A 26064-nucleotide genomic window follows, 5' to 3' on the forward strand; every position below is an offset into this window, starting at 1 on the left:
TAGTCATGCCGTGTGTGTGTGTGTGTGCGTGTACTAGTCTTGTCTTGTTTTGATATTGAGTTTTGCTCATAAATGACACCTTTATCTATGTTCATGTTCATTCCAGAAGTTTTGGAATGACCCTTTACTGCTTGCATCCACCTGAGAACACTACCAAATATGTCACCCAGATACCTCTCAGATCTGCTGACTTCTTCATCACTGTCTTCTTCACTCTTGTTTCTGCCTCCATCATCATTCTGCTTGTCCAGTGTAATAAGTGATCTCCCCATTTCTAAACATGTACCCCTTCCTGTGGTACTTAGGTTAAAACTCTAAGATCCTTATCATGGTCTACCAGGCTCTTCATATTATGGCCCTGCTTCTCCACCCCTGGCTTGCACCAGGGTTCCTCTTACCCCCTGCTCTGGACATACTCCCTGCCCAGAAACACACTCCCCTGTCCCTAGCCTGGCCAATCCCTCCACATTCTTTCTCACTGAAGCCTTTCCTAATGTGAAACTATCCAACAGACTTCCCTGGGTAATCATTCATCTCAACCTTCACTCTCTTAGCACTCACATAATGTATAATTATGCATGTATTTGTGTGGTTGTTTAATATCTGTCTCTTAGCTCTAGGAGTTACTCCTTTGCCACTTTAGCTAGCATAATGCTTTGTACATAAGAGTTGCTCAATCAGTATTGATGAAATTAGTGAGAGGTTCCCAGTCTCACTGTGGAGACAGATACAGAAACAATAGCAATGAGAGGAAAAGCCAAAACAGATGTATGAAAACAGATGTTGGGAGCGCAAAAAAGGAAGAAACAAACTCCACCTGGGGAACCCTCCTATTAGCAGGTAACAGAAAGGGTTGCTCATTGATTAGCTAACCTCCATTTGAATGTTATTCTCTGACAGTTGACAATGTTGATGGCACTGTATTGCTGTTTAACACACAGGGAAGGAGCTGACTCCGTACCAGATATTAGATGCAAAAGTCCCAAAGGATTCAAGGAGGCAAACATTCATCTGAACTCCTGGCTCACACACAAAGGACAAAGGCACCTCTGAAGGGGGCAGACGTCTTCTGCACCCACAGTCCTGTTTATTTTCTCCTCCAGTGGAGGGGGTAACATAGGTCAGCTGGAATGGTGCATCCTGATGAATATTTATTGACCCAAAATGTCATGCTGACAGACATGTGGACAGGCGGAGAAAGATTTCTCTTACAGAGGCCTTCCTTCTCTGCTCCCATGGTTCTGACACAGCTGACATTTCCCTACATGGGTCCTGACTTCTCCAGCTGCTCCTGGGGATGCTGGTGTCTCTCTGATGGGGTCACTGAAGACACTATTCCACATTCTTTCTTGGGGGCTGTGCTGCCACTCTGGCCTCTCTCAAATGGTGGTCTTAAGATGTTGGTTTCCCATTCTTCCAGCCAGCACATGCACAATCAGCCAGTCTCAATTCCAGTCTCTTCTCCACCAGCTCTTCCCCCTCCTCCTGGATTTCATTGTCAGGGTCATAGGTGGCCAAAATTAACTGTGCATTTTGAAGAGGGAAGTCCTAGGTGACACCCAGAATCATCTTTGTGATTAAAAAACATGGGTTCTGTTTTTGCTATGAAAAATAGATGTGGGGTCACAAATGTGACCCTTTTCTCTCTTACATTCCTGATATTTTTCTCCATTTTCTGTTTTTTCTTTCCCATTTCTCCCATCAAAACTTGTTTTATTTAATTAATTTTTATTTTAAAAACTTTTTATTGTTAAATATATTGTAAGTACCAAAAAACCATAAAAAGAGAATGTGCAAGTTAAAATAATGGTTTTAAAGGTGTAACTCTTGTAAACACTACCCATGATAAGAGAACTTTTCCAGCCACCTCAGAAGCCCTCTACATGCCCATTCTCTCAAACATCTCCCCTCTTCCAGCAAAAGTAACCATTGTCCTAACTTTTATTGCAACCACTTCTCACTTTTTAAAGATAGTCTTATCACCTAAGTGTATATTCCTAAACACCTGTTTAGCTTTACCTGTTTTTTATAAACATCTTTTAAGTGCCTTTTAATCTATAGGCTTCCCCTTCATCTCCTTATTTTTCCTTACAATTTATTCATTGAAAGAAATGGAACACTTAATCTAAAGAGGTTCCTACAGTCTAGAATTAGCTGGTTGCTTCCCCACAGCAAAGTTTACTCTGTTCCTTTAGTCTCTGTGTTTCTGATTGTATCTAAGTGACCAATCCAGGTTCTCCTCCTCCTTCTTCTTTCTTCTTTCTTCTTGTTTTAAAGCATAGGACCTCACTATTAGGTGCTCTTCCTTAGAGGTTATGTATGTCTCAATGTCTCTCTTTTTGTGATGTTAGTAGTCATTGATGTTTAATAGCTTTGATTTTTGCAAAATTTGTGAGTCCGCAGCTTTCTGATCAATCTTGCACTGCTCTGTAATCTCGTATTTCTCTTTTTCTGTGTCAAGGATCTCACCTTCCTGATGTCTGGGCTTCTGCAGCTTCTTCTTTGTGAAGTAAGCATCAGTAAGATGTTTTGGGGTTTTTACATTGCTGATATCAATTCTGGTTGAGGTGCAATGACAAATTTCTGGTGTGTTCTTTGTAGAGGAACTCGATTGAGGACCAGAGGTCCAGTCACAAGTAGCAACCAAGCCGCTAGCCAGCTGCTTCAGGAAAACCACCCTCTTGCTCCTGTGGTGTCCAATGAGGATGATCAGAATGGTCCTGGGGGTGATGCTGGCTCACAGTTTTCTCACGTGCCGACTGAAGGGTATTTTGCCATGGCTCAACAGCTTTTGAGGCACATCTTCAGTAGGATAATATCTAGGCATTTTGTGAAGTTTAATCACCCAGATACCACCATTCTTGTCAGCACTAACTGGTTTTGTAACAGTTGCAAAAAGCTTCTTTTTCTTTTCAACCTTGGATTTAGTGGCTGTATACTTCCTCTTGTACGTGGCCTTTCTAGAATACATAGCAGATCAGGAATATGTGCCAATTCTTCTGACAAGGGCAGGATTTCACCTGCAATGGGGCTTCCCCTTCTTGGGCTTTTTAGCCCTGAGGTTACCCCTTTCCACTTTGCCACCAGCATTTAGCCTTTTTGGCTTCGGGCTTCTTCTCTTTGGTATGCAGCTTCTCAACTTTTTCACCCATTATCTTGCAGGATGGGAAAGAGAACTCGAATTTGTTGAAATTTAAGTACCCATGTGGTTTTTGTTTCTTCGGTGGCACACTTTGCATAGTAAAAACAAAAGGAAACCTTAAAAATTTTAAACTTTTATTTACCAATTTTCCAAAAACTAGTTGGTTCCCTAGCATCTTCTGAAGATAATCAATTTAGGTTTTTTGGCAGGGGGTGGAAGTGGGGATGGGGGCAATTTTATTTTATTGTGGTAAGAACACAACATGAGATCTACCCTCAGGAAACTTTTAAGTGTACAAGACCTTATTGTTGCCTGTATGTTCTATATTGTAATGCAGATATCTAGAGCTTATCATCCTGCTTAACTGAAACCTTATGCCTGTTGATTGATAACTCCCCATTTCTCACTTCTTCCAGTTCCTGGCTACCACCATTCTATCCTTTGCTTCTATCAATTTGACTATTTTAGATACCTCATATAAGTAGAATCATGCAGTATTTTTCTTTCTATGACTGGCTTATTTCACTTAATGAAATATCCTCAAGGTTGATATGTTGTTTCATATTGCAGAATTTCCTTCTTTTTAAAGGCTGAATAGTATTCTATTGTATGTATATATCACATTTTCTTTATCCATTCATAGTTTGATGGATATCAAGGTTATTTCCACATCTTGGCTATTGTGAATAATGTCTCAATGAACAGGAGAGTGCTAATATATCTTCAGGATCCTAATTTTGATTATTTTGGATAAATACCCAGAAGTGGGATTGCTGAATAATATGGTATGTGATTTAGTTCAGCTTTTAATTTTTTGAGGAAACTCCATGCTGTTTTTCATAGCAGCTGTAGCAAATTGATTCCCATCATCAGTGTGGCAAAACTGAAAATCTTGCACTCTGTTGGTTAGAATCAATTTGGTTTTTTAGAGCTGATTTTAAAGTAGTTAAATAGGCAACTACTCATGTTGCACTTTGACATTCCTTCCTCTCTCACACACATCACAGGGAGAGAGAGGATTCAAGGAGAAGAAACCCACAGCCTCTGAGTCAGGGGAGAAGTTAGGCCAGCAAAAATATTGGGACCCAAGGAGGAGCTCAGTAAGCAAGCAAGCAAGCCTCAGAATTGCTCAGGGTGACCTCTCCTCTTCAAGTCAAATACATTTGTGTCTAAAGAGGATTATGTTGGCCACGCTCCCTTATAGTCAACACATGGGAAGGTATTAAAAAGAGGCCTCTCTGGAGACACTTTGGTTTCCTTTCACAGTCAGCATCGGATCCCTTCATGAGATGGAGCAATTTATCTTCCATTAATTCACGTTCCTATGTTCATCCTCCTCCCCCACACCCTACAGGGAATGTCTGCAAACATCAAATGCTTCTCAAGTCACCTCCAGTGCTGATTGGTGTCTCTCCTACTTTTTTCCTTTAGTAATAGCTAGGGACTGTGGTTTGGGGCTGCTTTGGAGTATGAGTTGGGGGGTGAGATGAAGAGGCAAGTAGTCTAGCAAAACTTTTCAAGTTGAGATTAGAGTTTCCAGCAGGGTCCTAATTGTCCTTTGAACAAGTCTAAAGGCTTCTTCTTATAATGTTTTAATTGATGTATAATTCACATGCCTACAATTTACTGTTATGAAGTGTGCAATTCAGTGGCTTTTAATATATTCAAAAGGTTGTGCAGCTATTATCACTGTGTAATTCTAGAATATATTCATTGCTCCTGAAAGAAACCCTGACACATTAGCAGGCACTCTGCATTCTCCCTCCCCACTCCACCCAACCCCTGACACCCTCTAATAATCCACTTTCTGTCTCTATGTGTTTTTCTATTCTGGGATTTTCACTTAAATGGAATTACATAATAAGTGGACTTCATATCTGGCTTGTTTTACTTATCATAATGTTTTCAAGGTGCATCCATGTTGTAGAATGTATCAATACTTCGTTCCTTTTATGGCTGAATAATATTCCATGATATGGATGTAGAACTTTTTATTCATTTACTCATCAGTTGATAAAAATTTGGGTTATCTCTACCTTTTGGTTATTATGAATAATGTTTCTATGAACATTTCTGTATATGTTTCTGTGTGAATACACGTTTTTCATTTTCTTGGATATATAGCATTACTAGGTCATACAATTCTGTTTAACTTTTGGAAAAACTGGCAAGCTGTTTTCCAAAAAAAGCTGCATAATTTTATACTCCAAGTAGCGTTGCAGAAGGGTTTCAGTTTCTCCATGTCCTCACCAATACGTCTTACTTTCTGTCTTTTTAAATCTTAGCCATTGTACCTGTGTGAGCGGTATCACACTGTGGTTTTGATTTGCATGTCTTTTGTGACTAATGATGTTGAGCATTTTTTCATGTGCTTCTTGACCACTTACATATCTTCTTTGGAGAATCTTTTTTAAAAAGTACTATACACTTCCCTAGAGAGATTTGTTTGTTGTTACTAATTCTCTCTAGGTTTCTTCTTTTGCCTTGGACTATCGGGGAAAGTCCCAAGAGTGTTCTGCATCCTTGCTCCTTGATCTCATATTTATGTGAAGAAGACTGCACAGCAGAAGCAGCAGCAGATTCAGGGTGGGGCTGAGGGTGGGGAAAGTGGGTGCTGTTCTTGTTTGTGTGATTTGAGAAAACTCCCTGAGTGAAGATAAAGACACCCAATCTGTTAGTGTCTCTTTCCTTGGGTTCTATGTTGAACACTTTGTCCTTTGATATCTATTAGATGGTGAGACGGAAGTGGTGATCCCAGAAATCACTTTTCTTTGTCTTGGATGAAGGAGAGGACTCAGAGAAGTATTCTATGGAAAGGTTGCTGAGGCATTCATGACCAGGACTGGCTCCAGGCACCTCTTCCTTTGTTCACCTTCCTTTCCCCATAGTCTTCTTCCTGCCTTGTCACTGGGAGGCTTCTGAGTGGCTCTCAGGTATCCTTTTAGCAAGGGACAAAGTCAACTCCTTAGGCTTGAGCCTTAGGCCCTCACCATGTCCCTTAGGGCACCATAGGCAATGAAACAAACTCAAATATTGGCCAGGAGCAGTGGCTTACACCTGTTATCCTGGCACTTTGGGAGACCAAGGCAGGCAGATCACATGAGGTCAGGAGTTCGAGACCAACCTGGCCAACATGGGGAAACACCATCTCTACTAAGAATACAAAAATTTAGCCGGGCATGGCAGTGCTCACCTGTAATCCCAGCTACTCCGGAGGCTGAGGCAGGAGAATCACTTGAACCCAGAAGGCGGAGGTTGCAGTGAGCTGAGGTTGTACCATTGCACTCTAGCCTGGGCAACAAAAGCAAAACTCCATCAAGAAGCTCAAATATTATCTATGTGCTTAGCACTGTGCTGGATGTGGGGAAGGGGGTTCAGGAATCATGGATTTATTTTTTTCAAAAAAAGCGTTTTCAAGCACTTGCCATATGCCAGATTCGGTGCTTCCCTGAAGCAGACCGATTTGGAGAAAAATAACTCCGAACCCAAGTCATCATTCGATGTATCCCATGTGGATAGCCCCCATATGAAGTAGAGCCCCAGAAGAGAAGAGGCAAATGCAGTGTGCAGTGATGCCCACATAGGTGCAGAGTCACAAGGGAGTGGCCAGTGATGCAGCTCCCAACATTGGCTGGAGAAGCTTGGACAGGGAGTCCCCAGCTCAAGGAGGGAGAAACATCATCACCATGACATACAGGTGGAAACCGTGGTTTTGTCTTGAGCTATTACATATTTTCCTGAACTTCTTATCTCATACCTTCTAGGAGGCTATCTTATTCCACATGCTAAAATTATTTATGGAGGCAACAAGTAAATTTAATCCATCGTCATCTGCTAGGAGGGTATAACCATGGTAAATATAATCTTATTATGCTACCTGCACCTTTTTGATTGCCACTTCCTTTTCTGTCAGTGTGAATTGTTTCTTCACTGCTGGTTTAAGTTTTCTACTCGATAAGCAAAGGTTTTGAATTCATCTTGATTAAAACAGTGAGGCCCCAACTCCATCCTACCAGCTTCCTTCAAAGTTCATGTATACTCTATATTCAGATCAGCTGCCCAGGGCACAAAGAAAGATGAGCTATGAGCTATGACAACATGAGGACATCAGGCCAGATGCTTCAAGGCATTCAGCTTCCTTCTGGAAATAAAATCACTAAAGAATTTTATCTCTCTGGAATGGTTTAGGTGTGCTTGAGGGAAAAAACAAAAAACAAAAACAAAGAACAGAAAATGAGCAGATATTGCTCAGGTCTCATCCAGCGATTTATATTAAGTTGCACTGTCCAAATTAGACTAGGAGCAATTTATTTAAGCTGGTGGCAAGCTTCCCAATGCTCAGGAATGCCCAGAAATCTGGATTCTTATAAGATGTCCCATTTAGTAAGTTGGAGAGTAGGTTCATTATGTAGAGAATGTCAAGAAAAGGAAGCATGGGCTACTATTAATATATACGATGGCATTTTCTCATATTTGTGCATCAACCACTCTATCTTCTGCCCTCTTACAAGACTGCCTTCTTCTCTTTCTCCTGTCTCTTTATTCTCTCTTTATTCTCCTTCTGTATGTATCTATCTCTGTTTCTGTGTGTACCTTTTTCTACTAAAACAGTATCTTCCCTCCTTTGCCTCTTCCTCTTCCACTTAATTTTTTCTCTCCCATTTTCAAATGAAAGACATGGCTCTGATACTAGTACATTTTAAACAAGCCACTTTACCTCTTTGGAAAGTAGTTCTGCATCTGTAAAATAAAATAATTCTTAGATTTCCTTCTACTGCTAAAATTCTATGATTCTTTGAAATACTTCATTTGTTCAAATAATCCAAAGTTCTTCTCCAAAAATTTTCTCTAAAAACTGTGCAAATAGACTATGTCATGATTGACAAGCAGAGTAATAGCTTAATCCCCTTTTCTTTATCTTTGGGGATTTCTTTACCTTGGATATTAGAAAGTCAAACACAATTTTTGACACTTCCTTTTTCCACACTCACAATTTCAGAAGCCTGAGAATATAGAGGTATGCTTCTGCAGCAGCAATTCAGATATTTTATTAGCATCGGAAGCTAAGGATCTGGGAAAGAGGAGGAAAAAGCCAGAAATCACAATTTTTAAAACGAATTTTTTGTGGTATTGAACTCCCAAAGATTATTATATGTAGCTCAGATTGCATGCCCTACTTTCTATTTTCATGTTCCATGTATTTTCATGTTCTTTCCCAGATAGAATATCTAAGAGAGCATCCCTTCCCCCTACAAAGAATGATTTTTATTTTCCATATGGTATATGCTAGCAATCCTGGCAGTTCACCACATTTATGTAAACAGGCAGAGATACCTATAAATTACTGGACTTATCCCAGTTTAAGTTTCCAACTATGTACTGTAATATTTACAGCTGTTATTACTTTAGCCTCAGAAGTTATTTGGGCCCATTTATATGGCTGATTAGTCATTTAGACTGTAGGCTCCATTTATTACATTGTTTGGGGGCGGGGAACTCACAGATACTCACTAGAGGAACCAAGAATCTATATATAAGCCAAGAGTTCTGCAACCTGGTGGAACTTTTCAAACCTGAGGACTCCAACTCCAAATACCAGCTGACCGTCAGTCACCTAGGGCTACCCTGCACTTTAAGATGACTTTGGGAGAACCTGGGCACTTCCCCAGAGTATTTACATTGGTAGTGAAAGGCCAAGAGAACTAACAGCCTCTCTTTTAGGAATCTGGACCTTATCCAAAAGATCTGAGACTGGTGGTGGGGTGGGGAGGAGACCCTAGTGGACCTTAATAATATTGCTGCAGGAATCTTGGCAGTAAAGACTAAACTGGGCTTTCTCAATTTCCCCCCACCCATCTCCACTGCAAGTCTCATTGCTTAGCCCAGGCTGAGCGCAGTTCCCTTGAAGGTCCAAAAGGCTGGAAATCCGGGTCTCTATTCTGATGCCAACTTCTGGGTCAACCTGCAGGGGGTGCCCTAAAACAGCAGCTGCCTCCCTGGGCTCTTTTACTACAGTACTTGGAAGGATTATTTTACTATTATTATCTATAATTAACCATGCAGTTTATTCACATAGCATCTTAAGCTTTAGACACCTATTCTTCTCCCTAAGTGTCTTTTTATGTTTTTTTGTTTAAGCCTCACAGTCACCAAATAAGGTAGCCTGTATAGAGAGGTGAAGTGACTTTACTGAGTTTAGGTGGGAATCAGTGGTAGAGACTGAACTAGAAGCCAAGCATCTTGATTTCTAGACCTGTGCTATTTCTACAAGAGTTCTTACAATGAAGATAATAACAAACAGAAAACACTTCTGCTATTCCTTTTATTTTCATTCTCCTCTTTTAAACTTTGACATGCTTTATTTATGTCAGTCCTCCTGAGATCAGTTTTCATGAAACCCTAGTACTTTACTGGCTGTCCTCCATGCTCAAACAATGTTGAGTAGAATCTCCAGTCTTGTTCTGATTTATTCAGCAGATGGAGTGTTATTATCAATATTTCTTCAGCGTTTGAGGGGGTATTTTTGGATGATAAAGTTGGTTTTCATTTATCATCATTTTATCCCCAGTGCTGGCTTGGGAAGCTTTGATTTTTGTTGTATGAATGTGAACTATGAGATTGCATTCAACTTGTTCTGTTTTCCAAGCCAGAAGAATGGAGAACAGAGTGCAAACATATATGGTGGGCTTTGGCAACTTAGTGGACATTTTCACTTAAAGGGAAAACCGGTATTCCATCAGATCGTTATCCTTACCTCTGTAGAGCTGGAGGAGGTCATAGGAAACATTTAGTAATTCCAGTTCAAGGCTTTTGTTTTCACTAATGCAGAAAATAAGATTCAGAGAAGTCAGGAGATTGTCTGAGATCATGCATCTACCTGGTAGCAGTGCTAGAACTAGACATCAGGTCATTTGTACCAGGTCTGAGGCATGAGGTCTGAGACACTGTCTGGGAAACCACAGGGCTTTGCACAGACTAGGGCTGGATACACTTGGAGAACACTCAGGGGACTTCCACGTGATTAATTCAGTTCAACTTAACAAACACTGAATGGGGCCACCACAGGGAAAACCTCGCAGGGCATTGCGTGGAGCCCCACCTGCCCCTAAAGGCTGACTGGGTATGGCCGGGCAACAGTGTTTTTTCCTCAGTTCTGCTCTGAGGGGCACAAGGATCAGGCCTCCTGGGATGTTGCTATGTCTGCATTGGAAAAGCCTCTCTTAGGACCAAAGTCTTGATCTGGATGAATGAGGCTTAAGCTTTTCCTTTATTTCCTGTGGCAACTAAAAGAAAGGCCATGAAGAGGCTTTCCTACCAAATCACAGGAAGATGACAGACTAAGGAGAAGGAACACACTTTGACTGTGGAAGTCACAGAGTTCTTAAACCCAGTGAGAAGCCCTGTTGTTATTAAGAGTGGCCTTACCACAGCTGTGGCTTAGAAATGGGAAAGAAGGGAGGTGAGAGAGACCCACATGTGGGTGTGTGTGAGTGTGTGTTGATCTGCAGGCATGTGCTTTGGAGACTGAGCCCCACTGATACCAGGAAGGCAGGAATCCCTGCTGCCCAGCTGACAAGAGTGAGTCCCTGCGGGCCTCCTCCTTCCTCTCTCAGAGGCAGCGATCATGGTGGCGGAGGAGGCAAAATTGCTAAGAATAGCCACAGTCTTTGAGACTTGCTCTTTTCAAGGAATCAATAGAATTAGAAATGAGACATTAACTCTAATCAGTCACATATGTTTGGGTTCTTAGCCCCTAGGAAAAGAATTTCTAGCTGTGGCTCCTCACCACAGCTAGTGGAGAAAATGCAACCTGGCAACGTGCAAAGCACATCTACACCTGTGGATTTGAGTGGGCCCCCTTCTGTCCTCTGGAAGGCTCGGGGACAAAAGCACCCCTTCTCACATGCTGTCAGTCTGACACCTGGTCTGATTGGAAGTGGTCAGACTTCTGAGTAAGCATCCCCTATGTGGCTTTTCAACAAGTGTGGAAAATTTCAGTGCACACATAACCCCAGGCAAAGCCACGAATTGGAGGCTGGAGGAGATCCCCTTCGCCAAGGCCCCCCGGTCCTTTGTTTTATTTGCTTATGTTTCTGAGACATGGAGGTGTTTGGAGAATTAGGTGCATAGTGAGAGGATGTTTTGGTTTTTGTCTTGTTTTACTTTTTATTCTATAAAAATGTAAACCTACCAATAAGTTGTGAGAATAGCCAAATGAGCCCCCATGTCCGCTTCATGTATGTTCACTATCAGTCAGCAGGTTTTCACTGCAAACATAGGTTTCTCAGTATGGTTTCCTGACCACCTACATCACCCTCAGACCTCTTATATAGGATCTCAGGGCCGCCGGGGCTACTGTACTTTGAGCAATTCCCCAGGTAATGTTTGTGTGCTGATAACTGTGAACTACCCTTTTGTAAGCCTCACACTGAGTCAGGTGTCTGTGAATTTGCCCCTTAGTTCTTTGTGTTACCAACTCCACAAGCTCCAATGAGTCACCAGAATATTGTGCTAATTGATATCGTCTCTTTAGGTCCTGCCTTACTCTTCCAGAAAAATAAACAAAGAAAATCAGCTCCTTTCTTTTTCTAAAATAGCACTCTTCTACTGAGCAACTATGAATGGCCCTTATTCAAATTCCATAGACCTGCAATGAAAATAAAATATCATATTCAGATTTTTGCCAACTTTTAAATACTATAATTTATGATTCACCTTGAAAGTTGGTTTCCCTTGAAAGTAGTTTTTTATAGCCCTGGGCTCGTACTTAACTAGAAATGTCATCTGTGAATTATTTGTGTATAGGTAACGAGTGTGAATACATGTGCACACACAAAGCACTAGTAGAGCTTTTAAATGTCAAAATTTAAATATTCTAAAGGAGCAAAGAACAAAATCAAATTTGTGGAGAGATTCTAACTCCAAAGTCTAATCTACAGTTGTTTATATTTTGTGGTCTGTAGCATGTCGTTTAAAAGGAAAGAGTTAAGGAAACAGGGGAGGGTGAGGTGGGAAAGGACAGGGATTGGTGTTAGGAGTGTACAGTCTATGAGCTGTTGGCACATTAAAATTATAGTCAAGCAGCAAACTCACAGTCAGATAAGAGATGGGAGCCCATCCTCATATGCACCTTCAGATACTCACTAAACATCTCTCATACACGTTTGATTCCTCACACCATACAGTACACTTTTCACCGAGCAGGTGCTCAGCAGTTGAATGTTCATATGAGTGCCATTCCTCAGCTTCTTCTGAAGGTGCCACTGACACAATTTTAGGGCTTACAGAGGGCCAGCCTGAAGATCTGGGATTCTGCCCTAGGGACCCACATTTTGATGTCCCCTGTGGCTTCCGCTGCTCACAACCACCATGTTGCACAACTTTAGGAACCACATTCACTTACATAGAAGACAGTGTGAATGGAGACCTCAGACTTGGCACCTGGCAGCTCTGACTGTGCCCTGGACACCTTCTGGGAGAACTGCTGTGGTCAATATGGGTGTGCCTCCCAGGGTTAGCGATTGGATTTGTGTGGTTCACATTTGCCCTCCTATTATTCATTCATTCACAAATGCTACTCTTCTAGTTTATGCTGCTTGTCCAGGGAATGGGCCCTCCTTCTCTCCCCTTTTATCCTTGACATGTCTAACCTTGTTCTATAAGTATAACAAACACCAAGAGTATCTGGGATGCTTAGAGTTGAAGACATCCCCTTTATTGGGGTTCTAATGGAAAGCCTTAGAGTTATGGCTCTTGTAGAAATGCAGAATAAGTATGAGATTTGGGGCACACACTTTTTCAATTATAGGCAGCTCAAACCCACTATTGCTCCCCATCCATCTCAATCCGAAGGTGGGTGGGGCAGCTGCTCCTAAACATCTTTGCACACTTAATCTCAAACCTCACTCATGCAGCTTCTAAATTTTTAAAAATTAAACCTAAGCCTTACAAAGTATACACTCTGATTTATATGAGTTTTGGCAAATAGGCGCACCAAATAAAAAACCTTCAGAGTTGGAAATGACAATGTTGGGGGAATAAGGGCTGGAGAATGATATCAGAGTACCTTTTTTTTTCTTTTTTAGAGACAGAGTCTCACTCTGTTGCCCAGGCTGGAGTGCAGTGGCGCGATCTCGGCTCACTGCGACCTCTGCATTCCGGGTTCAAGCAATTCTCCCGCCTCAGCCCCCTGAGTAGCGGGGACTACAGGCGCATGCCGCCACACCTGGCTAATTTCTTTGGCATTTTAGTAGAGACGGTTTTTCACGGTGTTACCCAACCTGGTCTCGAACTCCTGAGCTCAGGCAGTCAGCCTGCCTCGGCCTCCCAAAGTGCTAGGATTACAGGTGTAAGCCACTGTACCCGGCCGGTACCCTGTTTTGATGAGCCAGTGGCAGCTCCCCGAACTCAGTTAAAAGACTCTAAACTTGGTGTTGTATTAAAGTTGGTATGTTCTCCCATCCTTAAATTTATTTTTGAGCCCTGCTTTCGATGAGGAAAGCTCTAGAAAGTCCAGTCTCAGAGGAAATGGTACCAAGCTAAGCAGAGATTCTGTTGTAGGAGCTGGAGGTATAAAGTAGGGGGTGGAATTATTTCTGGCTCAGTTCATCTTCTGGAAAGTTACCGTATTGCCCAATGTCCGGGGCCCAAAGATGCCGGTGAATTCAGACTTGATTGAAGCCACTGCTATCCAAGAAGCTCTGACATAATGAATCAATATGGCAGCAATCAGTATAGGATAGTAACACATTTTTAGTCCTGGCACAAGTTTATTGTTCTGAGTTACTATGCCATTGTAAGCATTTCCCTGCAGTGAGTTAACCTTGGTCTTGACCTGAATCTTCAGCAAACTTAAGCTTGTCCCATAAAAGCACTGAAAGCTGAAGCCTTTTTACTGACAGTGCCCTCCTTCCTTGCCATGAGAGGGGGACTGACAGGAGCAGCCAGGCTGGCTAAGTCAGCTGGGGCTCAGAGCAGAGTGCCAGCTCAAAAGAGAAATATTTAATAAAAAATGGAGGTAGAAGCCCAGTTATACAAATTAGGCTGTCTGATGGAGAAGGGATAGCTCTGGCTTTTTATTTAAAAAAAAAAATTATTTCCTAAGTACTCATTTTAAACCCTCCTCTGTTTTAATGGAAGGTGCTGCCCCTTTGACATATGTCCTTTAAAGTAAGAGTACCTCCTTCCCAGATACGTGCAGAGCCCAGCCCTACCCAGTTCTGAAGCCACTCTGACACAGACCAGTGTTTTTTCAGGGGCTCAGGCCTTTATCTCACAGGTCTGCAACCTGTTCTGTTGCTACAGGCACCATATCTAGTGCTGTAGTAGACACTAGGAGACAAAGGCGAAAAGGCTTTCATTCCTGACACAGCCTGCATATTTGCTCTAATTTGAAGTGGTGTGAACACACTGCCAAGAAAGCCCAGAGGAGGGAAGGAATAAAGCTGCCTTGAAGGACAAAGAGGAAGGCTTTCCAGAGGAGGCAACAATTGAATGGGACAAAAGCTTCACAGGACTTCACTGAACCAGAGGATGGAGAAGGACACTCTTAGGATAGGAAAAGTTGAAAAATCCCAAAGAGGCATGTTAGACTATGAAGCCTTTGGACAATGGGCTACACAAGGTTGAAAAGGGAGGTTGGAATAAACTGTTGAAGAGCTTTTAGCAGCCATGGTAAAGTGTCTGGATTTTATCTCAATGCAGCAAGGGCAGGGGGTGAAGAATTACATAATAAAATAGGCAATCTGCTCCTGAAATAACCAATACAGAATTTAATTATTTTCTGGTGGGTGTGCTGAAAAGCATAATGAATTTTAGAGTCAAAGGGCCTAGATTTGAATCCCGCATCAGTTAATTACAAACCATGTGATCTTGACCAATTTTTTAACAGTAAAGAGGCTAGTAAGTGTATCAGTCTCACAGGGTTGTAGGGAGAATGAAAAGAGAACAAAAAGAAAGTGAAAATCACCTATGGCCGGACCCAGTTGCTCACACCTGTAATCCCAGAACTTTGGGAGGCCGAGGCAGGTGGATTACTTGAGGTCAGGAGTTCGAGACCAGCCTGGCCAACATGAAGAAACATCGGCTCTAGTAAAAATACAAAAAACAGCTGGGTGTTATGGTGCATGCCTGTAATCCCAGCTACTCGGGAGGCTGACGCAGGAGAATGGCTTGAACTCAGGAGGTGGAGGTTGCAGTGAGCCAAGATCACACTACTGCACTCCAGCCTGGGTAACAGAGTGAGGCTCCACCTCAAAAAAAAAGAAAAGAAAAGAAAGAAAACACCTTTTATGCTGTACGGCATTAAGCAAATGTTAGTCACTCATATTGTTATTTGGTGCCAAAAAGAGAGAAGTTGGGGTAGTATCTATTTGTTTAATATCCTTCTTTTTTGTTATAGAGAATTCTTGGTTTTTCAGCAGTCCAAATGTTAATGTGATACATGCTTTCCACATGTCATGAAAACCTTTATTAGATGTATTACTTCTAAATTTAGCATATAGCCTAGCATATACAAGAACTAAAGAAAACTAGCATTGTTTTTAGTACTTTCCGGTGCCAAACAGTTGGCAAACATCATCTTATTTAATCTTCACTATAACACTCTGAGGCTGTTATTGTTCCCATTCTACAGATTAAGAAATTAAAATGGAAAGTTAATTAACTTGTCCAGAAGAATTAGCAAGTGGTGAAACTTAGATTTGAATGCCATGAATACATGGACCCTAATACCTGAGCTTTGTTCCACCACACTGCACTAGAAAGAACACACAGTTGGTGCTCACAGTAAGCAGCCCACATCTTTTTTCCCTGGTAACTGCCCCAAATTCTTGCCCTTGATGAAAGGCATCCTGAGATGGCCATGCTTATAAAACATGACTCCATGGCCACAGCAGACTGGACTGCTCCTGATCCAACCTGGGCTAATCACATTCCCCTTTCTGAAATTTGGGACACTCAGCATTTGAGCGAATCATCTGTGGGAATCAGGCTGAAAGGACTAGCAGAATTAGGACCTGAACCCACAGTATGGCAAGCCAAATTCAGATGCAGGCTGGAGAATGGGGGAGCAGAATCCATAAGTCAAGAGAAGACCACAATGTCCTGAGAGGAGGATGGAGCTGCACAAACAGGATCAAAGATGGGGAATCCTGTATTCCGAGATGGAGTGATGCATGAAGGTTTGTCTCAGCTCCCTGCGGCCTTCCAGTTCCCAGCTCCAATTCACATGAGATCTTGATACCTTTACAACAATCTCTATCTTTATTTAAACTAGCTGGCCCTACAATCAAAGAGCCTTGACTGAAACACCTCACAGTAAATACTTGCTGAATGATTGGCTGATGAGTATATCTTTTTTACTTCTCTAGGTGTCTGTCTTCATCCTAAGGAGTCAACTGCTATACCTTAATGATTTCAATGTAATTGTTTGCTCTGTAAGTCATTCTTGCCACTGTGGTTCTGGGGCCATTGTTCTGCAACGATGAATAAACAATGTTTTAGAAATCACTCATCCAAGAAAGGTGACAAGATACTGGAATAGAAGTATTTGAAAAATATTCATGGTAATTTTAGAGGATTGTAGATGGTCTGAGTACCTGTGAAGACATCATCTAATGTATCTAAAACCACATAATGCTTCATCTCAATGTATTTTAAGAATTAATTTTGTTATAAGCTAGAATTTTTCATTTTGGTTTTAATAATAACATCAAAAGGATTTTTTTAACACAAATTAGAAAGGGCATACATGGAGAAGTAAAGAAAAATTCTTCTTGGGATTAGCCAAAAATTAGTGAGAGATTACGTATTTCCTTAGATGAAAAATCCTACAGGCAAACTTTTAATGTCAGGGAGAGGAATACTTTATTACCTAATAATGTAGATGAAAAGAATAGTTAAGCATTCTTTTTTAAAGCAGTATACAGAAATGAGGGAAAGGCTAAGAGGTTAACTCATTTCTATTTTGAACTCTATTTTTTTAAAACCCTTGCTCCAAATTTTACTTACTATCTTTTAAATGTCATCCTGCTAGAGTGTAAGTCTTTAGTTTTAGTTGCTTAATAAAAATTAAATTTTTGTGACAAAAGGCATACCATTCAGAAAGTGTGCTATATTTTTTTCTGACTCAGTTACCCAGACCTAAGGGGATGCAGAGAGTGTGGATATCATGGCTGCCGCCCAGGCAGCAGCTTCCAAGGTCAGTGCCTGGGCAGAAAAGAAGCATCACCTTTGGAATATGAGTCATGGTGATATGTAACAATTAAACGATTGCAGGCATCACAGTGCCGCTTTCCAATGCACCAAATTCATTTCCAATGTGAGCTTTTAGTATGTGGAACACCTGCCAGCTGTGGAGAAATGCAAAGTGCACTGAATTAGGAGTCAGAGGGCTAGGCTGCCATCTGTCACTTTTACTTATGTGCTGTGTGGGCTTGGGCAAACCATTCAACTTTTGGGGGCTCAATTTTCTCATTGGTAAAACAGTGATGGTAGGAGAGAGGTCCTTGGAAAGTCTTCACTTTCTAGGATTGTGGGATTGAATCTTCTCAAGAGGTTGTGGATACTTCCTAGAGCAAAACAAGCACTCCAAACATGCTGGCTCCTTCCTTCATTTCTTCCTGCAGTACTGAGCACTGACAAGGCTACAGTAAAGCTGGCTCTGCCAACCAAGAATAGCATGATCTGCAACATCTGCCTACTATACCATGGCCCAGCCACTCAGTGTTCCTGCTGCTTGGTGGGTGGAAGAAGACATGAGCCGGTGATGCTACCTGAGCAGATGGAAACCTTGTCTCTTAAGACTTTAAGCACTTGGGGAGCAACTAACTCTTTTCCATATTTGGATTTTGAAATAAAATCCCTAAACTGGATAGCAATCTAATTTAAAACTGGAATGACCAAGTGGTTCCATTGATCAGAGTCTGAGAAACAGAAAAAGCAGCTCCACCAGAAATATTTAGAAAAGGAGGCTCTGAGGTGAGGGTGGGCCTAGTTTGGGAGGCATCAGCATGAGGAACTGGAAGTGGACAAGGACAAGGACAAGGATGCCTTAACATTTCTTCACCAATGGCCATCGGCTTTGTAAGAGAGGATTCCCCACTTGGGATCAATAAGCAGTTCTCAGCTGATATTCCTTAAAGCATATGAAAGTGTGGAAACAATCATACTGTGGGGGAGTTTCCATGAGGCTCCAAGCATGCTTAAGTGAAAGAATGAAAGCTGCCTAGAGAGCTCAAGAGAGAGGAAGAGAAACAGCTGTGAGCATCTCTGGAAGAAAGAAATGTATAATGTATGCACACGGGGTGGGAAAGAGAGCAAAGGAGTGGGGAAAACAGCAGGAAACAGCATATTTCCATTCATTTCACTTTTAAAAATATAATTGTTTAAAAAAATTCAGGGACTGGTTCATACTACATGAGAATTTGCTTTTTAAAAAATGAGCAAACAAATCAGGCTTTAACTTAAAAATTACAATAATGCCACCTTTACTATTCACTATCTCATCAATGTGGGCTTGACAGTACTTACTAGAATAACAAGGTTTAATATTTTAGTAGACAGTAGAATTTAATGCTATACACACTGAATTTAACTTGCACTTAGCTTGAAATTGGATGAAATTGGACAGACTGATTCAAGGATGGAAATCAGGTCTATACTGCTTCTTCTTTAGGGTAGATTAAAGGATTGTTGGTCTGTAAAGCAACCAAGATGATAGGAATATGTGTTGAAAAACTAAATTAAAAGCAAGATGGAAAAGGAGGAGGTAGCTGCCACCTAGTATGCTGTACTTCGACTTAATCTTTCTGAGTCTTGGTTTCCTCATCTGCAAAATGATTATAATACCACCCATTTCATAGGCTTGTTGTGAAGATAAGGTTACACAAGGACTTACAACAGCTCAGTAGATACTGAGTAAATAAATGGTTTACTTTCTCTGGCAGACCCCTCTGCCCAGATCCACAGTCACCAGTGTTCCTGGCAATCATTTGTTGGCTGCCATGTAGAAATACATGACATGTCATCTAAGGCAAATAAGGTATTGTAGAAATACATGACATGTCATGTATTGTCATCTAAGGCAAATTGGGTATTGGTGACTGGATCTAAGTTTTCCCTTTTTCCAACCTTGAGGGATGGGAGTTAAGTTAGGAAAATGGATATTTTGTCTTTCTTGCTGTGTCAGAGACTTGTTGGTTAGGAGTAGGAGATGATGGCTATTTTGATGTCTCTGTTAATCATAGACTAACTAGATGGTTACCAGGCAGCTGAAACTAGATGGTTGACTTACTGCTGCCCTATAGGGAGATAGCTTTACAGAGGTTCCCAAAGGAAACTCAACAATGTGTCCACTCCTCTTGGATATTATGCTAGGCACATTCAAATGCAACATCTCATTTGCCCTTCAGATTTGCCATGGTAATATCTCCACGTTAAGGAAGAAAAGACTTAATTGAGAAGGATTGAATTGTTTGCCTGCATACTTATTTTTTTCAGTATCTATACTGAGACTAGAGGTAACATTGAGCCTGAGTTCCTTGTGAGCTGGTAGAAGATGAAGGAAATAAGAAAGAGTAAGGACCAAGCTTGTCAACACTGATTTCAAGTCTCCATTGCTTCTGCTGTGTACATCTCTGCAACGTTCTCAAGGCACCTCTGGAGTTGCCCAGCACACAGAGAATCTCTCCAGCCATCCACAGCACCCCTCAAAGCCTAAGCTCAGGAAGTAAGCCACAGCCCACTCTGCATGCCAGTGCAGATAGCTACCCATGGAAGGACCTGTTTCAGAACTCACTTTATTTCATCAATGAGCTTCATTTCACTGACAAGCAAACATGTCTAGGTCGGCCATGAGTGATTCTCTAGGGAGAGCTGAGTTACGGGATGATTCACAAGTTTCTCATATATATATGATGTATATGATACGTTATATGTATATATGAGACATATATATGTATAAAATCTCACTTAATTCTTGCAACCACCCTATGAAGTAAACATTGTTACTCTCTACAGACAAAAAAGTTCAAGGTGGTTAAGAGGTTTGCTGAAGGTCACAAGAAGTGGCAAAGCAGTAAGGCACAATGCTGTCTAACACTGAAGTATATGGTCTTTCCACCTCACCGTAGGATCTCTCAAATAATTAATACTTACACTAAAATGGGGGGCATCAAACCTGGGCTCTGTGATTTAAAGTCTGCTGCTTTCCTAAATGAAATTCTTCCACTATAAAGTTAACTTTATCCCTTCATCCCCTATACCAAGATAAATTCATGGATCAGAGATTGGAAGAGTGATTGTTCCTTGTAAGGCATCGCTTAAATTTATGATCCTAGTAACTGGGGACCTCCTGCTGGATTAGCCTTGCATCTTTCCTTGCTTCCATCATAGAGGCTAACAAGACTGTTGATTCTTTCTTTCTAATGTTTCCTGTGTTCACTCCTGTCTATCCAGTCCCACTGTCACTACTCTCCTACATTATTTCAATAGTCTCCTAATGTCTTGCCTCCAAACTTTCCTTGTCTTTTCCCATTCTAAATCCTGCTGCTAGATAATCTTCTCAAAACATCATTTGGCAATGTCAGCTCTCATTCAGAAACACTCCATTGACACCATGCAGCCATTTAGGCTGATAATGCAAAATAGCAGTTAATGACATGATATGAAAAAATGTTCAGAGTATGTTATTAAGTGAAAAGAAAACAGATTACAAAATACATAGAATGTTAATATTGGTGATCTGGGCCAGGTGCAGTGGCTCACACTTGTAATCCCATCACTTTGGGAGGCTGAGGCGGGCTGATCACCTGAGGTCAGGAGTTCGAGGCCAGCCTGGCCAACATGGCGAAACCCCGTCTCTCTTAAAAATACAAAATTAGCTGGGCATGGTGGTGTGCAGTAATCCCAGCTACTTGGGAGGCTGAGGCAGGAGAATCACTTGAACCCAGGAGGCAGAGGTTGCAGTGAGCTGAGATCATGCCACAGCACTCCAGCCTGGGCAACAGAGCAAGACTCTGCCTCAAAAAAAAAAAAAAAAAAAGTGGTGATCTGTGTGTGGCAGAATTATGGATGATTTTATCTTTTGCTTATCTGTAGTTCTTAAAATTTTTTTAGTAACTATTATTCTTGTAATAAGATAAAAAAGCTACTATAAAAATAAGAAAAATACACTCAGAGTAGTGAAAAATAAAACAATAATGAGCTTCCAGTTTTTACAATTTCATTGGCAAAAAAGTAAAAGTTATCATAACCAGGGTTGGCAGGGAAATGGCATGCTCATACAATTGTCAGTGGGAATGCAAACTGATAATGCAAACTGATAACAATCTTTGTGGAAGGTGATGTGCAGGTTTCATCAAAGTGACAATTTCACATAAGCTTTGGCCCAATAATTCTAAGAGTCCATCATATATAGAAAGATGGTTCTCAAAGTTTGATATAGACCAACAGCATCAATATCATCTGAGAACTTGTTAAATTGTATAATCTCAGGCCCCACCACTTACCTATTAAATCAGAATCTCTGGGGGTGAGATCCAGGAATTTGTGTTATAACAAGACCTCCAAGTGATTCTAATGCGTGTTTAGAATTTGGGAGCCACTGATATAGAAATACCCTTTCTAAGGAAGTACCTTTGTGTGAACAAGAGCCACTATACAATGATAAAAAGTTGCTAAATAGATTAGACTGATGTATCCTGTGAAATACAATGCACTGGTTAAAGAACAAAAGTATTAGCATGGAGAGATCATTGGAATATATAACTTAGTAAAAAAAGAACAAGTTACAGAAATATATACCTATAATATTACTAACCAAAGTCAAAGTATACTTTATGTACTCATGAATAAATGTTTTATTTACTCATAAGTAATAAAAAAATTCATTTATTACATATGTTTTTAAAAAATCCTTCCTTTGGCTTGTATTGCCTATAAGACAGAATCCAAACTTCTTAGCCTCATAATGAAGGTTCTATGTGATGTGCTTCAAACCTGATTCTCCAACTTCCCCCACCCTACCCCAGTATTTCTATAAAGAAACTCTGCTTTTTAATCAACCTATTCTGAGAATGGCTTAATACTTAGTCTTATCTCCATTTTGTAGGTAGGGAAACTGAGAAGGGTGTCGGTGGAGCAAATCCTTGCCCACGGTCACTGGGCAGCATTTGAACCTGGAGCCAGTTCCCTGTGGTCCAACTCCAGTGCTTGCTCCATCCTCCAGACTGGTTGGCTAATTGTTTCCCAAACACTCTGGTATACACACTTTTGCCTTTGTTTATGTCATTTTTCTTTCTTAAAATGCTCTGAATCAAGTCTTACATCCTCCACGAAGTTTTTCTTAGGAGGCCTAATCATGAGGAATCATCCAGGGTCCCCACACATTGGGAGTAAACCTTTCATCATACGTGGAGCCTACTTTGCCTGTGGTTCTCTGTTGCACTTCAGGTCTATTTCTCCAAGAAGACTGTCACACCCTAGGGCAGGGACTGCTCTCTTCTTTTTTGTTCTCAGTATTTAATCTGCAATAAATGACTATAGTTGATGAAAATGATGATAGACTTGTACTAACACATATTTCTATTGATATGTTAGTAATTTGACTTCTGTAACAGCAGTGACCATCAGAACAAGCAATCAGAGAAGCAGACCAGTCCTTGGAAACCAGGAGCTGGGATCGGGATGGAAATGAGACTTCTCTAGGAATACCTTTTCATATAGTTTTGACTTCTGAGTTATAGAAATGTCTTACTTATTCACAAAATAAAATTAAATATGAAAAGATGAAAAATAAACAAACCTTAAATCAAATACAAAAGCAAACAAATGAATCTAGCTGTATATCACATTGATAACCTCACCACACAGAGAAAAGAATTCAAGTAAAATTCTGAATATAGTACTCTGTGTTCACTACCTCAGTGGGAAATGTTCTAGAGATAAAAATAATTCCAAAGAAATTTTAACTTTACTTAGTTGGTTACTTTTAAATAATTATAATGTTACTGGCATTCTGAAACTATTCCGTGCATGCTGTTGGACAAAACAAATAAGTAAGTATATCAATGTCACTACATTGTAGGCAGAATGATGCTCCTTTTTCCAAGGTGTCCACACCTGGAACCTATGAATATGTTATGTTACGTGGCAAAAGCAACTTAGCAGGTGGAATTCAGGTTACCTTAAGATAGGAAAATTATTGCAGATTATCTCAGTGGGCCCAGTGAGTTTACATGGGCCCTTAACAGTGAAAGATGAGGGAAGAATCCTAGGCAAGAAAGATGCAACAGCGAAGAAGAGGCAGGAGCAGGAGAGATTCAAAGCACCAGAAGGACTCAAACTGCCTTTGCTGGTTTTGAAGATGAAGGAAAGGAGCCATGTACCAAGGCACTCAGATGGCCTCTAGATGCTGGGAAAGGCCCTCAGTGGACAGCAAGAAAATGGGGACCTTAGTCCTACAACCACAAGGAACTAAATTCTTCCAACGACCTCAATGAGCAAGTAAATAGATTCTCTCCTAGATACTCCAGAAAGCACTACAGCCCTGTCAACACTTAGATTTTAGTCTGGTGTGACCCGTGTGAGACTGCTACAGAAATGTAAGATAATAAATATGTGCTGTTTCAAGATGATGCTGATAAACTTATGGTAATGTATATAGCAGCATGTTAGTTTGCTAGGGTTGCCATACCAAGTTACCACAAAATTGGTGGCTTAAACAACAGGAATGTATTGTCTCATGGTTCTGTCCAAAATCAGAGTGTCAGCAGGGCGGTCCTTTCTGAGGGCTGTGAGAGAAGGATCTGTTCCAGGCCCCTCTCCTGGGCTGGCAGATGGCCATCTTTTCCCTGAGTCTTCAGATCATCTTCCCTCTGTATGTATGTCTATACCTAAATCCCCCCTTTCACCAGAATTATTAGATTAGGACCCACCTTAATGACCACATTTTACTTGATTACCTCTGTAAATACCCTATCTCCAAATAAGGTTATATTCTGAAATAATAGGGGTTAGGGAATTCACTATATACAATTTAATTTATATACATACATGTACATATGACATACAATACATATTATATATAATATGTATTATATATACATATATACACATTTCCCCCCAACCACGTCAACTGAAAAAAATCGAAAAGCAATAATATTCCTGCAGCAGTGAGCACAGCTAGCACCCAGATCTTGATTTCTAAGCAACATTTCCCACTAAAGAAATCAGGGCTCTCCGAAGAAATACATGCTTCTGGCTCTGTTACAGGGCAAACACAAATGAGCCTGGGGAGTCCTGGTGTGCCAGAAAGAAAGGAAGGGCCTAAAGATCAATGGGGTCATGTCAAAAGGACACAGGATCCTGTTTGAAGAGGTTCCCAATGGCCAAATTTGGGGTAATTTCAATATCAAGAAGGAAACAACAGTAATGGATTATAATCTATTGAATTTTTTTAAGTCCTTGAGTCCATTATGATACTAAAAGAGCATATTAAAAAAAAAGAAAGCCATCTAATAAATGTAGAAGAGTGATAAAATTAGAAAATCACAATATTTTGGCCTCTAATGTAACAATTGATTCAGGCAAGGATCATCAGCAGATACCAACCACTGAGTAAAAGGTTTTGGCGTTTTAGGATATTTACAGAGCATCAGTATATTATCCCACAAATTATTTGTTAATTACAAAAGAGGAAAGATACCTTTTAAATGGACGGAGTTGGTGCCTACTACTTTATTTATTTTATTTTATTTTATTATTGAGATGGAGTTTCACTCTTGTTGCCCAGGCTGGGGTGCAATGGCGCAATCTCGGCTCACCGCAACCTCTGCCTCCCGGGTTCAAGCGATTCTCCTGCCTCAGCCTCCCGAGTAGCTGGAATTACAGGCACGCGCCGCCACGTTGGCTAATTTTGTATTTTTAGTAGAGACAGGGTTTCTCTATGTTGGTCAGGCTGGTCTCGAACTCCCAACCTCAGGTGACCCACCCGCCTCGGCCTCCCAAAGTGCTGGGATTACAGGCATGAGCCACCGTGCCCAGCCTGGTGGCTACTACTTTAAATGATCAAGCTTAGCATCACCAATATTGGAACAATCTGATATTCTGTGTGACTTCTGATAAGAGGCATGCATGATATGACATACACTGATGGAATATTTTTACCAAAAAATATTTAACTTGTATCTAACTGTGAAGAACAAACATGTAAATCCAGAATGTGGCACATTCTATAGACAATTGGCCTGGACTCTTCAAAAAGGTCAATGTCATTAAAAAACAAAAACAAAACTACAACTGAAAAAGAAGATAGGCCGGCATGGTGGCTCACACCTGTAATTCCAGCACTTTGGGAGGCTGAGGCGGGTGGATCACCTGAGGTCAGGAGTTCCAGACCAGCCTGCCCAACATGGCGAAACCCCGTCTCTACTAAAAGTACAAAAATTAGCCTAGCACGGTGTTGGGCACCTGTAATGCGAGCTACTTAGGAGGCTGAGGCAGGAGAATCACTTGAACCCGGGAGGCAGAGGTTGCAGTGAGCCAAGATCACGCCACTGCACTCCAGCCTGGGAGACAAGAACGAGACTCTGTTTCAAAAAAAAATAAAAATAAAAAAAGAAGATAGAGGAATCATTTCTGATTAAAAGAAACTAAAGAGAAATAGAGCATAGAATGGTGGTTACCAGAGTCTGGGGGCAGGGAGGGTAAGCAATAGGGAGAAGTTGACCAAAGGGTATAAAATTCCAGTTAGGAAGAATAAGTTTTCAAGATCTATTGCACAGCAAGGTGACCATAGTTAGTAATAATGCATTATATATTTCAAAATTGCTAAAGGAATAGATTTTAAATGTACTCCCTAACAAAAAAAAAAAGATAAATATATGAGGTGATAGATATGTTAATTGGCTTGATGTAATAAT

The 26064-nt window shown here is 40.9% G+C and overlaps 1 pseudogene; it reads right to left on the minus strand.

Moving 5' to 3' along the window:
• Window positions 1-712: 712 nt before the first annotated feature.
• On the minus strand, window positions 713-3152 carry LOC101139110 (large ribosomal subunit protein eL6-like; annotated as a pseudogene).
• Between the last annotated feature and the right edge of the window lie 22912 nt (window positions 3153-26064).

Source organism: Gorilla gorilla, chromosome 1 (assembly GCF_029281585.2).
Source record: "Gorilla gorilla gorilla isolate KB3781 chromosome 1, NHGRI_mGorGor1-v2.1_pri, whole genome shotgun sequence".
Lineage (NCBI taxonomy): Eukaryota > Metazoa > Chordata > Mammalia > Primates > Hominidae > Gorilla > Gorilla gorilla.